The 16,301-nt window shown below is 31.5% G+C and overlaps 1 long non-coding RNA gene across 1 annotated transcript in view; it reads right to left on the minus strand.

Annotated features, from left to right (window-relative positions):
* Nucleotides 1-16,093, minus strand: part of LOC132726434 (uncharacterized) — a 39,606-nt gene extending 23,513 nt beyond the window's left edge. The window contains exon 1 of the long non-coding RNA XR_009625194.1: nucleotides 15,874-16,093. This is a non-coding gene — a long non-coding RNA (uncharacterized LOC132726434). The remainder of the gene's footprint in view (nucleotides 1-15,873) is intronic.
* Between the last annotated feature and the right edge of the window lie 208 nt (nucleotides 16,094-16,301).

The following is a 16,301-nucleotide window of genomic DNA, read 5'->3' on the forward strand; positions in this document are numbered from 1 at the left end:
TTCCTCAGTTCGATGAAAGGCTCTAGGGTTATCATATCTAACGCACTCAATGCGAAATCAGTTTACGTTCTAATTGATAAGGATTACATATGTTTAACACAAAAACGATGAGATTGCTCAAGACGTAGTATATCTGTTGCAGTCAATGAGGACCATATCTCACAGCCTTATAAAGCTTTTGGAATAGTTGTCGAATGATATGGGATTCAAACCTTGTGGCGACATCCCACTATTGACTATATTTTCAACTTGTAACAAGCACTATCAACGGCTTCTCTTCTTAATTCGTCAGAAAATGATCAGTTTTCACCAAAAAAATGAACATAAAAGTTAGTTTCACTTACAACACTATAACCAAGATAAAACGTCCTGTTATTTGAACTTACAGTATCCCGCTCATTAAAGACGACTACAGCACATTTATCAGCGTTATTACTATACCGCCATGATTTTGAGTACTTGTTAGAAATATCAAGCATTTGTTTGAGATCCTGAACTGAATATAATAAAAGTGGCATGTCATATTCAATAATAATAATATTACTTGAGCATTTGTGAATTAAATTAAACTCACATTATCTAACTGGCAAGCATACACGAATCGTACTTATCAATAAACAAATCAACCCATCAACGAACCAATGAAGTAAGTAAACAAGCAAGCAAACACGCCAACACCATCAATGTGATGCTTCCAATCAGTCACATGACAGGGTTGATATAAATTTTCAGTAAAGTTTTGTAACATTTTTTTTAAAACGTACACCATTGCGTTGATATTGTAAATATTATATAATTTAAGCTACGTAGAGTACGTTACACTTTCCTGTTTTTCGATCTTTTTCGGAGTTTAGAACAAAAGGTTTCAATTTGTCTTTTAATAGTTTTAACTTTTGCGCGACTATTTATATTCATGTATTTTCTTTTTTATTGCTTTTGAACTAAGTTTCATCATTCATACTTTTCAAATGCAACAACATTTAATTCCAAATTTATAGCTATGCACATTTTTGACAGATTAACACAATATATTGCAAACTGTAGGGAACTTTCATAATATGTTGAGAGAGAGAGAGAGAGAGAGATAGGTTTACACAAAATAACACCTCATAATTGTTAATTATAAATATTAAATGATTTGTTTTCAAAAGAGACATAAATACTCTGCTTTAATATTATTTTGAAAGATATTCAAAGCGAGCGGGATAAAAATATTTTTAATTAAATTGCGTGAAGTTATTTGCATGTTCAAAACAATAATTAAATCACCTGTCATATTTATCAGTTAATGGTTATTTTACCTTTTGTATTTGGTTGTGATTACTGAAACACGTAGACAGTTGGCTCATTTGAAGTAATTTTAGGAGGTTTTAAATTGGTGAATACAGCGACGGAATATAAAAAAACTTGTATGCTTAACGTTTGTTACGACCCCTTCTTGAAATACGGGATTATCTTATTACCGAGTCAGCAGATTGAAATCTCATTAACTGTAAATGTAACCGTTAAAGCAAAGCTAGGGCTCATTAGAAGTTGCATTAAAAGAAATAAAATTGCACATGGCAATATCGATTTGTCTGTATTTTATATTTATCTATGCTTGTAAACTAATTATAATTACAGTTTCAACGCTTTTTGTGATATGACATTAAAGTACGCGTGACACATTCCTTAATGAGAGCAAATATCAATAAGGAAGATGCAATTATTGAGAGCCGCTTAAATAAAAAAAGTGTATTTCCGTTTGCATTCTTGCTTAATATATTTAAAAAAATTGCCCTTTCATTCATTCATTCATTCATTCATTCATTCATTCATTCATTCATTCATTCGTTCGTTCGTTCGTTCGTTCGTTCGTTCGTTCGTTCGTTCGTTCGTTCGTTCGTTCGTTCGTTCGTCCGTTCGTTCGTTCGTTCATACATGCATTGATTGATTGATTGATTCATTCATTCATTCACTCACTTACACTCTCATTCACTCACTCATTAATTAATTCATTAATTCATTCATTCATTCATTTATTTCTGAAATTTTATGATTGATATAGAGTAACTTGTTTTTTCACCACATACTGTAATCCTAGGTTAGCTGAAAAAATGTATTACATAAAAAACAAAAGACTTTGTGAAAATAAAACGTTAAGTGATGCGAGGCAAGTGACTGAAGCCTAGGAGGTGCTTCTATTCCTGAGTGTGAATTCTAAACGCTGTTAAAATATAAACCGGTACCGTTGGCCTAGTTGTTAAGGCGTCCGCCTTCGGATCGGGAGGTCGAAGGTTCGAGCCCGACGGCGAGCGTTAATTCAAGGATGAATGTTTCTCGTGGGACTCGTTCCGAAATGGCTGCTTTGTGAGCCGCGAGGTAGTTAAAATGAATGGTTATCGATTTCTATCCGCCTGGCGCCTGGCATAGTGGTAGGAGTTGGGAGGTACATGGTATGCAAGCAAAAGGTGTCTCATAAGTCAGAAATAGCTGGCCCTTTCAGTAGGGGTGACACTATAATAAACAAGACCTTTTTATAAATATCACCTCGACCGATTTGCGTTGTAAGTCTTAATTTCATAAAGCTACTGAAACAAAATGAACGTCAAGCAAAAATTTAGATCATTATCCCCATTTTCTTTGCAAAAAAACTATGTTATTTTATATAAGGCTTTCTTTTTAAAACTAAAACTTTTATTCTACTCGTGCGAAGTCGACTGTAGCCTCAGAAACGCATGATATCTTGAGTGGCAAAGATCATAAAAAAACTATTTCATCATTACCTCATTAAAAGCTCTGAATTCCGTTGAAATAGGCAAATAAATTTTATATTTATTCTAGAGATATGTAATGGATATCTTCTGAGTCACATCATTTAGTATAGATCAAAGGACGAGAACGAATAGAGACACAGATTAATTGTGAAGGATTATAACACCCCCTCATTATGGTAAATTTTAGGAATACTTTGAATATGGCTTTTTAAATAGGGAAATGATCAAATATGTGTTTAAAATTGGTTGGGTAGGGTGACATTTTTATACATATCAAAATCATGTTTAGTAGAAACAATCATTTTGCTTGTGTAATTTATTAGCTGAATGTTATTTTTATGTTTTATAACAGTGGTCAATAGGAAAACATTTTTTAATGATGATCTTAAAGATTATTTAAAGTTTCCTCATTTCTAAAAAAGAGCCGTTCTAATAGCAAATTTTTAGTTCAGAAAAATGTCTATAACTCATAAATCATACGGTGAATTTTGTTTCAAATTAGCACAAACAGGTGTTCTTTTAGCATATTAGTGTCCAAGTGCCCATAAGGGATGTACTACTTTAAATATAAAGATTCCAAGGATTGTATTAAATTCAAATAATAGATCATTCTGGGAGCATGGATGTGGGTTCCTTATTTATAAGGTCATATAATTTAAAAGTTAAAAGTAAATCCGTATCAAAATAAATAAATTTACTGTAAAAATTTTTATTCACACAAAAGAAAAAAACCCTCTTTAACCAAAATCTGAATGTGGACGTTAATGTACGCCGGCACGAGGGCAGTTTTTGTAATAATGATATAATCTCACTTGTATACTCAGAATTTGTATAAATAGGCCTGAAAACAGATTTCATTTTACTTTCGGTTAGACTACATAATTGTCGTTTTCTTCTGAACGACAAATTTAAATAACAAAACATAGACTTTAGATTATTATTTTGCATTTAAACAATTATGGTTGAAAATGACTTTGTAGTTTTTATTTCACATTGACTCGACTAAACTTTGTACTTAATTAATGTGAAGTCTATAAGATATAACTATAGGAGATTAAGGGCTGAATTATATACAGTGATGTTGTTTACCATACTGTTATTTGAATATTTGACATTTTGAATTTATGACATATTTGACAGTTTAAGACTTATTAAAATAAGTAAACTGTGAACAGTCTTTCTTGTCTGTGACTCAAGTTTTTTCTTAAACTGGCATACCTCCAGAAGTGAGGAATTATTATCAAGTGAATTACAGTCACGCCTGGTAAAAAATAGAACTATCTCTTTCGGAGGTATTCGGTAAATCACTCTATCTCCAGGAACACATATCCTATTTTCTTTATTAACTAACGTTTCAATTTGATTCAATCTTTTTTCGATTCTTTACATTATATCTACTTGAAACGTATTTGTTTTAATCTGTATTGCTGTTTACATGAAAATGGAAAGAAAAATAATCTGTTTCATGATAAGACGGTCCATTTCAACGCTAAATTGGCTGACTGGGGAACGCCGCCACAACTATATCTTAAACACAAGTACATGTATAACAAATTTACATTTTCTTGAAATTTTAATTAAATCTACCTTGCATAGCGTTCTCCAAGTTTCGATAATTTGTGTATGAAAACACTTGACACTTAATTTTAGCGTCGTAGCCAGACAGTTATACATATTAGCCCATTATTCAGAGATGTTATAATAGTACTAGTGTTTTGCAGCTTAATACATTTATAGGTTTTGACAGCCATCCAAAACAAGTATCATCAGTCCCTCTAACCCTAACAATTTCTATTTTATATAGAACATTGTTATAATTCTGATCATTTCATTGTTTGTGAATACAGTATCGTTCCTTACTGTCACACCCGATTATTGGTTACCAAGTCTTTCGCACGTTACCCTATTTTTAGGGACATTAAAGGGGTCTGGTATTATAGCTGGATCGTAACACTACACAACTTATAGTATAGTTGAGAGATAAGAACGCATCGAAAACTTATTTTAAAATTTGACCTACTTCTTATATGTGAAATGAGGTACCAATATTCATATCACGTCAACAATCGTTCTGTGAATTCGTTATTGTATATAGCAAATTCTGAAAACAAAGTGATCCATCGGAAGCATTAATCACAACAAAATAACATAAGAACTGCAGACTCGGTTTGATTAAGTCTGTTTATGAGGGATAATGAATAAGTGCAACATCCCTCACGCCCCCTAGCACCGGCTTGAGAGGTACTCAATTCTTAACACTTTATAGTGTTGGCATATAGAGTTATATTTTGTGTTTTTAACAACAATGTTATCATGTAACTGTAAGGTCCTGTATAGTTAAAATAGATTTCACGGAAGGATTTGTAATAATGATGAGCAGTAACCCAGACTGAAGGTTTTGATTATACACGCTATCGCAAATTATTTTTCATTCCTGCGAATGACTTTAAAGGCCTATTGTACCACAGGAACGATTGTATTTTGATTTCTCAAAAGCTTTTAATTGATATGTCCTGCTATTATTTCTGAATTACAAATTACCTGAACCATATTTCTTTACGTTGCTTTTTTGGTTAGCATTTATTCTTAACTCATTTTGGAACATTTAATTGGATATTGAAAATGGTTATTTATGATGCGTTTGAGTTTTGTAACTTAACCTCTTTCAAAAACGTGAAAATGTGTGTACTTCGTTATTCCCTTACAAATATGTGCGTCTTTAGCAACGGACAGATCACATGTCACCCATTCTAACTAAATCATGTTAAATATTTCTGTAGAGACTGTAGAAAAACACATCAAATATGTTAGTCAATGATGCTACAAGTTAATTACATTTAAGCTCAGTTTGTAGAGCGTTTGGCTGTAAATTGTGAAGGTATTGCTCGAATTCAAGACGGTTCGGGTCATGTTCATTGTAATTGATCATGAAATCGATCCGTTATAGTTTTATGCGCTGTAACACCACTGTGTGGTGTCAAACGCACATTGTTCAATCGAATCTTTAACTGTTATTCGTTTTCTTTTATTTCTATAGGAATTTACGTTAACTTCAACTATATGTTTTTCATAATATCAGCCACATCATATGTGATTACATGAAAGGAACTCACATCGATATTTCTAGAACAGTATTCCCTTTAAATTTAGACCATTCCTTGAAAATAGATAGGCAGCGTCTTTGTCTATAGTCATAGTCGCACTGTCTTTATATAGATAAGTCTCGTGGCACAACTACTGGTTAACTTCCCTACTTTAGCGTACCCATACTGTCACTGAATACCAAGCATTCACTGAAGACACCCAACTTATATTGCTCGGAATTTAATTTTCATTTGATGAAGGTCTAGGCCAAAATCAAAATGTTACACCATTTGCTTACTATATTCTTCTAGAATGATTAGTCTAAATGTGAAAAATTGACCCAAATTGAAAAGCATTGTCGTCACGATTTTCGCTCTTATCAAACTAAATATCTCACAAAGATATGATTTTCAAATGATTCCAAAGTTTAATTCCTTTGTATATATTATTGTTTTAATTGCAAAAGCTAATTTATTTCAAATTTTATGTTTTAAGCAATTTCTACCTTTGTGGAAATCCTATAATAAACATAACCCATTTTTTGATTAAGATGATGTTCTTGATCGTGATGATCATAACGTTGAGCATGATTTTATCCTTAAAATAATGATTGTCATCTTAATAATTGCAAAATAAAGTTTGTTGACGATGATGATATTTTGATTGCATTGATAACGATGAAGATGCTCATGATGATTATACTGATGATTATGAAGGAAATAAAACATATTGATTGCTATGGTGGTGATAATGACAATCTGGCGATACCCTTTGCATGATCTTCAAAATAAAATGAAAAAGGTTTATTTTCCATTTTCTATTACAGGGAAAATAAATTTACCGCAGTAAGGTAACATGAGCTAAAATGGTAAAATACAATGATTCCTGCACTATTGTATACTAGTACTTCAGCTACATTTCTAACTCCACATACATGTATAATGTGAAGTTTTCGAAAAAATAAAATCTATAAATGGGATCTTGGTTAAGTAAATTACTACTTGATATATCCTATTTACAAATTAAACTAAGCCAGGTATAAATATGTATGTCAAAACTTTAAGTGATATAATATTCTTAAACCGAGATTATCTTCATGTAGGTGAATTTATATTCTACAAATATAACTAAAAATACATGCTATTGAAAATTTCTATCCTCCATTTCTATTAGCAAACGGGGTAATTTGCTTCAATTAATTTCTATTGTTTATTGGTCAAAACAAAAATGAAAAATCTGGAGAAAACCTTATTATTTAAGAGGGTTTTCTTGTAGTATTAGTTATTTCACTCAACCAAAGATTTCGACAGCTGTAAAAAAGATTATTTATAGTAGTAAATTTGTAAACAACCTGTATATAATATGGAAATCTTTATGAAAAATACTATTTCATGGATTGTTCACATGTTTTTATCAAAATTACTAAGTAATAATATATCATTATTTTATCTACAATACATGGTCTAATTGCCATTGACTATGACTCACCTCGATGGCTAAGTAGCACTTCGTCCTTTCTGTGGAAATTGTAAATCGTAAACATATACATTAAACAGGAGGGCATGTATTAGTTTACAATTGGATGGGCGTAATGATACATATAGTTTGTTTCACTTTATTGACTGGTATTATGGATTTAGAAAAATGAAAAATTTATATATAAAGTCACTCATTTGTACCTTGTTTCTTTAAGGATCGTCGACGTTCACTGTACATTAAAGTCAATAAGAATAATAGATAAACTAACTCCTGTTAGAAGAGAGAATATTTTCTTCTGATATAATTTTGTGATATCTAACAAGTTCAATTTATACAGAAATAGCTTTGAGAATCAAGTACTATGCATTACTTATGAAAAAAACAAAACAACAACAAAACCAAAGTGTGACCTAAATATTTTAAATGATTGAGAGTGTATTGCCAAAAGTAAAACATGTTCAATATACTAAGGTAATGGCGTGCTTTTCATTCAGACTGAAGAGAGAAAAATAAAACCATCAAGTTATTTGAAGGATATCTTGCAAGTTTAAAATATTTGTCATAAGTTTTTACCCAGTTGTCGGAAACCCGTTTATAAAGATACAATCTTTTCCTTATACGGCGACAATACGAAACACACACCTGAAAGATAAGATGTTTATTTACAAAGAGAAATATCCCCTTAAAATTTAAATCAAGTAATTTGATGAACGGTTTATATTTTGACCTGGCAATTATTTGCTTCCAGTAGTAATTTATCTATTCATGTATTTGTAAATCTCCTTGAAATCACTTAGCCTTAGAGCGGTATAAATATTGTAAATTTAAGAAATATTTTTTACATTGATTTCGGATGTAACAAGACCCGAAGGGGTGTTTATATATATCTAATACACCTGTTTCAAGCATATTACACTCACACACCTTGTTCATAGAAACAAGTCTTACACAGGGCACCACTAATGCAAATTGATTATAAATGCTCTATATTGTTGACTTTTTTACTACATTAATACTTCTTAATTTCAAATTCTATATATTATTTGAAAAATGAATGCAGGCAAAGTCGATGTGTGTTAGCGTTGTTTGTGCCCTGGAAGGTTTTAGAATATATACATATATTTAATTCTAATAATATTTTGCATGAACAGAGATTTTTTTTAAAAGTATATAATCTGGCTTTGTATCGAAAGGGTTACATATGACAATATTTATATTTGAGAAAGTTTATTAGTGCTGTGTATGTTATAAAGTTTACAGTGTTATTGAGTAGAGTTTTTTTAATGTCTTATATATCTATATAATAGAAAACTAAAATATAAATGAGCCACTTCAAGAGCAAACTTATGAAGTCCATGTCAATACTATACAAAGACGACAATGTATCAAGTTAACATGAAAACAATGGAATAATGCTCGAAACTCGCGATGGTTTGAGTTGTGCGTCATGCAGCCTGCATCTTACTGCCTCACATTTCAGTTCGAGATGTTTGTTTTGAAACAAGCTAATTGTTGGCTTCAAAGGAATCTGATACGTTGACGTAAGAAAATGATCTTATCGTCGTGTTTTCCGTTGTCTGTTAGTGTTACTGGTAAACAATGGATTAATAATGGAAGCTCATGATAATTTTCAGTTAAGCGTCATGCAGCCTGTATCTAGGTTCTATTTAGTTCTATTATCGTCCCTTTTAAGACGGGTTTACTTTTGGATTGAAAGATTCAACGTCGAGATGACGTTTTTTTGTCGATTTATTATGATTGAATTACAAATGGCATATGTTGCTAAAGCTGGGAGCAACCACCGTTCCAAAAAACGTTATTCTTTGTTCCCGACCCGTAAGTAATTACAAACTTTATACGTTAATCATTATGATTTCAAAGCTGTGCTACTTGATTAGAGACATTCTGAACAATATGGTTTTACTGTGCATCTGGAAAATGCGACTTTCTTAGTTGACTCAATCGTTTTCTGTGTTCATGAGTCTTATATTGTTTTGGCAATCATTGACCTGAGACATCTTATGGACTGAGACATTTGAATATTCAATAACCTTTATCTGAAATTATCAAACTCCAGAGTTTCTCATACGGATTTGAATGTATGTTCTTCTTAAAATGACCTGCATCACATTTACCTTACTGTCATTCTGAAAAAGCACATGGCTACAACAATTCCGTCGTTTTGTCATACTTAATGATTAAAGCATTGATAACTATTTAACATCATCAAAAACTGGAAACATACATCATACTAAATTACGGAACTTACCGAGAAACCTCCCGTCAATAATTGAGTCTTAAAACAAAAGCTTGGTAAAGTTCTATTTTTAATAAAATAAAAAAACTTGAAATATTGTAGGAATGTGACGTTTGATCCATATATGGCATTGTTTTCTCAAATCAAGCTTCAAGGTGATCAAATTTCAACACTTCTTTACATTTGATAATGCGCACAAAGAGTGGTATTTGATGTTTAACATTATTTTGTTTGCAATTCTATTACTAAAGTGCAAAATGACAACGAAATGTTTTGTTTTTTTTCTACGTATGTCGTGATGTAAAGGGGGTAATCAGGTTACAAGAATAAAGCAGAAAAAGATATGTTAAAAATATACCTAACTGAAACTTGTTCAAAATTTTTCCCTGTTTTATATCTTTCAAACGTAAAATTTAAGTAATTAACATTTATGTAGTTTTGTAGAACAATTAATGTTACAAATTGAAATATAGATAAATTATTATTTCATTAAACAGCTTTGATAAAAACAAATACATCACTTCAATTGTCTATGTCTTGCTGTATATAAATGCAATACATAGTTAGGTACTGGTAGATATATTATTCATGTCTAATTAGGCGATAATTTTTTTTGTTGGATTGTGAGTCACGCCGACTTAGTAGAGGAAGACCTCACCCGTGTCTAAAATAATTAATGAAGGAGCGACTCAGTAGAACAACCGACGTTCTAAGCCTCCTAACATGAATTAATCAAAAGTCCCTGACGGTATTTGAACCCTCAGCGGCGATTGGCAAGAAACTTGAAGTTGACGTTTAAGCCACTCGGCAACAAAGGCCCGCAACTAACACAATTTCTATACTTTTTTTACAGTATTTCGTTTATGAGAAAACATGCTTATTAGCGGGGGCGGGGAACGAACAGTCGAGCTATTTAAGAATAATTTGGAGGGGTCGCGAACAACAGCACGCTAATAAGCGTCCTATAACAATAGATATTCCGCTTCGTGGCCCCACCATATAAAAATTTAATCTCGTCTTTTCGTCCCGTGTTCCGATTTGTCAGCGTGTTTCCCGCTCCTCTCCCTCATCATTTTAACTTATTCACTTGGCAGAGTCGCGGGTCGAAAACACGAATGGCACAAATCAGCCACCATAGATAAACCCTCATTAAACATAAATTACATACATATTTAAAATAACTTAGAAAAACACAGTGTCCCGTATTTACTTCTTTATTTGGTATCCAATATTACATTTTTGCGTTTAGAGTATAGAAAGAAATGTGTCATACGAAAAAAAACATCAAATAAAAAAACAAAAAACAACAACAACAATAAGAACAACAATAAACATATTTTGATTTTATTTGCCTTCTTTTCAAAATCTAGATACTCCACGCATTAATTTCAAAGACAAACACATTATAGATATTTTTATCATTATACCCCCGAAACGAATTTTTGTTGGTATATAGTCACCCGGTGGTTGGTCGATCGGTCAGTCTGTTGGTCGGCCAGTCGGTCCAGCGTTCCGTTGCATTTTCCTTGTCCGGAGCATAACTTGAATGGTTGGAATTCAATACAACTTCATACAATGGTCAAGCACATTGAAAGGAAGTGCAGTGCACAGTAACCATAACTCCATCTTGACTAATTCTATAGTTTATAACCTTTGTTACTTTTCCTTGTCCGGTACATAACTTGAAAACTACTGGTTGGAATTCAAAACAACTTCATACAATGGTCAAGCACAATAGGGGAAAGTGCAGTGCAATAGAATCATAACTCTGTTTATAGTAATAACAGAGTTATTGCCCTTTGTTACTTTTCTGTTTTCTTTTGTCCGGAACATAACTTTAAGACTAATGGTATTCAATAAAACTTCATACAATAATCAAGCACATTAATAGGAAGTGCAGTACACAATAATCATAACTCGATCTTGACTAATTACACAGTTATTGTCCTTTGTTACTTTTCCTTGTCCAGAGTATAAAGACTACTGGTTGGAATTCAAAACAACTTCATACAATTGCAAAGCGCAATAAGGGGAAGTGCAGTGCACAAGAACCATAACTCTTTCTTAAGTAATTACAGAGTTATTGCCTTTTTTACTTTTCCATTGATTTTTTTTTTGTCTGGAGCATAACTTGAAGACTAATAGTGGAATTCAATTTAATTTCATACAATGGTCAATATATTAAGAGATAGCGCAGTGTACAGAAACTTTAACTCTTTCTTTACTCATTTAAGAGTTTTTGCCATTTGTAACTTTTTAATGTCCAGTGCATTACTTGAAAATTAATGGTTGTAATTCAATAAAACTTCAGACAATGGCAATGCGCAAAAAGAAGGCGCGTTGTGTTCAATAACCATAACTCCATCTTCAGTATTTTAGAGTTATTGTCCATTGTTGCTTTGCCTTGTCTGGTGCATAACTTAAACAGTAATGTTTAAAATTCAATGCAACTTGCAACAATACATTCAATGGTCAAGCAAAATGAGAGGAAGTGCAGTGCTCAAGAAGCGTAACTCTTTTTGGAATTTTTACAGAATAAAATAAAGAACCACAACTATCTTAAATTGCCCACAACCATTATTTGTGATCTATATAGGTACCCTCATATTAGGTATAAAAAGTCGGTCAAATTTAAAATATGATTTCGGTGAGCCACTTTACTCCCGACTATAGAAAGTATATGCAAGTTTGTCCATCGGCGTCTGCATTCTGATTTTGATTACAAATCAAAATATTTTACTGTAACATATTTTTTTTTAATTTCTATATGAATTAACTTTAATCTTCAAATATGTGTTGTTCTTATCATAAGACACATCATATATACTTACAAATAAGGAACTCACATCCTTATTTCCATAAATATCTTCCCTTTAAATGTCGATCATTCCTTGAAAATGGTTAAATTTTACCAAAGAAACTTTATTACTGAAGGGATTTTTTTTCAATCTTCAAGTGTATGTTCCTTTATGAACAGCAATTTTATAGGTATTAAAGCTATTTTTAATTTCAAACTTTAATGTCAGCCTATTTTCATTTTTTTCCTGAACAAAGACATTGAAAGCATGCTGTAAGTAAGTGTTAATTACTATGCTATACTGGTCAATAATGACGCAGCATTTTAACATTATGTGTTTGAAGGTTAAGATAAACAGCCGGTTTATATGACTTTTATATAGCCGATTTAAGAGTAAATGTGTGACAATTCATTTGAAATGCAGCAATCCTATCTTTCAAACATTCAATTATCTTTAGCAAGAGTGACCCCTGCCTGGCACGCCGAATGATAGAGTAATCCTCCTAGCCGGAAAGTTGATACACAGATGATACTTTAAATTCCTTCAAATTTTGAAAAGCTGAACAAACAATAATAGCAAGTATATACGATGTAACAATACAGAAAATTCGTGTCATGTAAATATAGGTATAAATTTTACATAGCATACTTATGAGTGATAGTGCAGCTTTTAAAGCAAATTATTACTCAGATATGTTATCATTTCATTTTATCTTTCAAAAACATTTTTTATTTTGGTATCTTGTTACAACAGTTCCCTCAAAACATACTCATTTGCAATATACATGTTCTATCTTTGCATCTTCAGTTCTGTTGGCAATTGGTATAACTATAGTGAATAAGTACTTCATTTGGAAGTCAAAATACTTCTTTGTTTACATTTTGCTACCTTAATTATCCAAGCATGCATGTTCAGTGCTGCTTTTTTTCAGTTAAAACATTAAACATCCTCTTAATTCGATATTTAAACATAATTAAACACAGAGAATTTAAAAGCAATGGACTTCTGGCATAATGTGCCTTTAAGAGTAAGAGTACAAGACGAAACAAACTTCTAGGTACAACTATGTCGTGGCAGATTGATATATAATTCACTTAAATAACAAACTTGTCCATTATTCGACAATTTAGACAAGTTATCTGAATATAACTGACACAAAAAACTGTAATTATCAACAAACTATATAAAAATTAATGTTAAGCGAAATCACAAACCATTTAGAATTAACATTTATGATGGAATAATGTGTCTTAAAAACTACGTTAAGCAAAGAAAAAGTTATAGTATATTGACTGTAGGAATGATTAAATAAAAAACAAATAAGAACTCCTGACATATCAGGGAACGTATCCAGATCAAGATGTGCAGACAAATACAAAGCAAACAACAATAACAAAAACTCATAATAGCAAAGACAATGCCATTGTGTCATGTAACGTCCACAGTTGTAATTATTTAGTTCAGGAAAAGTATTTCAGCCCTTATACGTATTTTGTTACTTTCACTCGGTACAAATGCGTCAGTTGTACGTTAGTGATGTTTAAAGGCAGAGTATATGATGATTACTCATGTTTGTTATATTTCAAATTTGATGAGTTAGTTCCCTTACTTTTTAAAGTATGATAATCATAAAGTGAAATTTCATGAACAAGCTAAACTTTAATTTTGCTATACATTTACCATATGAAATGTCATTGTTACCATTTAGAACAATGACATAAAAGTAAACATAAAAATGGTCATTTTTAAAAAGCGTGAATAATAATATAGTGTTTTTACAAACCATTTATAGAAAAGAAAATCCTACGAAACCATCATCAAGAATTGGAAGTATGACATCCTTAATTGAATGCACGGGGCGATTTTGGAAGAAACAAAATTCAAAATGATGTAGTCTCAATTTGTTTATACAGTCCATAAACGCTACTAAGCTGTGTGCAAACTTATCTATTACGCCAACTATGTACAGGCTGTATAATTCAACATTTAAATATAAATTTTGGAATTTTCAAGATGTGTTAATACGATGATTGTCATCGAACACCTGAAATGACACATTCGTGTCCGTTAAAATGTGTATGATTCAAATGTAAATAATGTTCGTGTCCTTAAATAAGAAAACAATGGCGATAACTAAATAAAACGAGAATAATTTATGGTGCTTGTAAAACCATGTATTGAATAATTGCCTCTAGTTTTTCATTATCTTTAAATTTTGGAAATGATAACTGTGCTATTGTATTGAAGCAAATAATAATTATGAATCAGACATTTTTATTAAAAAATTCATGTTCAATTAAAAGGTTATGAAAACTTAATTGCATGTTAGTTATCGTAAATGACTCATAAAGACTTATGGGATTACGGGTCCTTGATCATGTATGACAAACAGGTATCTTCGCTACATGCTACATACTAGCTTTTGAATTATCATGTATGACACTGATACATTCATTCTTCAATTGTTGCGCCAAAGCTGTAAAAATGTGGTTTAATTGGCAGACCGTTCAAAAATTGCTCTTTGAGATATGTTCCAAATGTGTTCTAAATGGTCAATTATAGAATATGTTGCATACCTTTAAGTATGGTCGAGTTACATTAAACTACCAGGCCTATAATGATGTTTTTGCTTTGTTCTGTTTTTTCTTTCTTTAAATGATACCCTTTTGTAAACAGTAGCCCCTCTTATCCATTGAATAGATAACGGATTTGAATTATAACCATACAAATACAGATTCGCCTTAACGTACACCGTCAAACCTATATACTGGTTATTGTTACGTTTTCTTTCATTTATTGATACAATAACTACATATTTAATAGTATCAAGTTTGCACCCGTAAAGACCCTCCCCCCTGTTTTTAAAATAAAAAGGATAAAAACCATAATTGTTTATACGCGTTATGCTGTCTGTACTTGTTTTGAAAGGTTTGGTTCTGCTTCCTATTGTTATATATCGTCTGCTACTTTATACTGGTTAAAAAGCGTACATTAAAACAGATGCTTCTCCATATACATAAAGAAAGGAACCATCTTTGTTTAGATTGATAACTACATGGGTACCAAGTTTCGGTAACAAATCCACTAGTACACCTGTTTTATATTCGTATGTCAAATAAAATATATTTACAGTTTTTACAGTATTACATTTCATCGCTAGGTTTGAACAAAAAGTGTTTTGACGCATGCATGATTTGATACATTGCTCCACCTAAGCATCCAACAGAACATACCGATGGGCATAACTTTTCTTTCATATAAACGCTTACTTCATGATATTGTGCTTCTACTCAAAAGTCGAAACCGAAAGTGACGGGGAAACCAATGAGAAATGTTTGCAAAGAGATCCCAATAAATCAAGAAATCTGTAAACAGCGATTAATGAAAAAGATAATTTCTGCTAACAAAAGGTGACAAAACAGTACAAAGAGAAATACCACATCAGTAAACAGATACAGGAATATTAATGAAAAACGTATCACAATATATTACAACTTACGGTAAATATATCCTTTAATCCATTCACGATGTTTGAATCAAATGGTATCAACTTGTGCACAATGTTCATGTTTAAAATGTTTTCATTTCAAATGTTTAAATGAAATCACAGATGCACATTTGATTAAGAAAAACTATAACATTATTGCGGAAAGAATGCAGTGCAATAAATTGCTTCTTTGCATTACTTGCATTTAAATAGTTTAAATCTGAAGTTTCAACTTTATAGGTTCTGCGGTTTGGTTAAAGAAGACGCTTGACTGATAGCCAATGAAAATTCAACAACTCATACTCTAAGGCAAAACAATATCAATTGGTCTATTTTTAGATATTACCTATGAATGAATAAAGAATACTAGTTATTTTACGGCGAATATCATGTTTCTGTTTGGCTTGTGTAAACATTAAAAGAATGTAAGTACAAGTAAG

This window comes from Ruditapes philippinarum, unplaced genomic scaffold (genome assembly GCF_026571515.1).
Source record: "Ruditapes philippinarum isolate M1 unplaced genomic scaffold, ASM2657151v2 ctg2875_1_1_1_1, whole genome shotgun sequence".
NCBI classification, from domain to species: domain Eukaryota; kingdom Metazoa; phylum Mollusca; class Bivalvia; order Venerida; family Veneridae; genus Ruditapes; species Ruditapes philippinarum.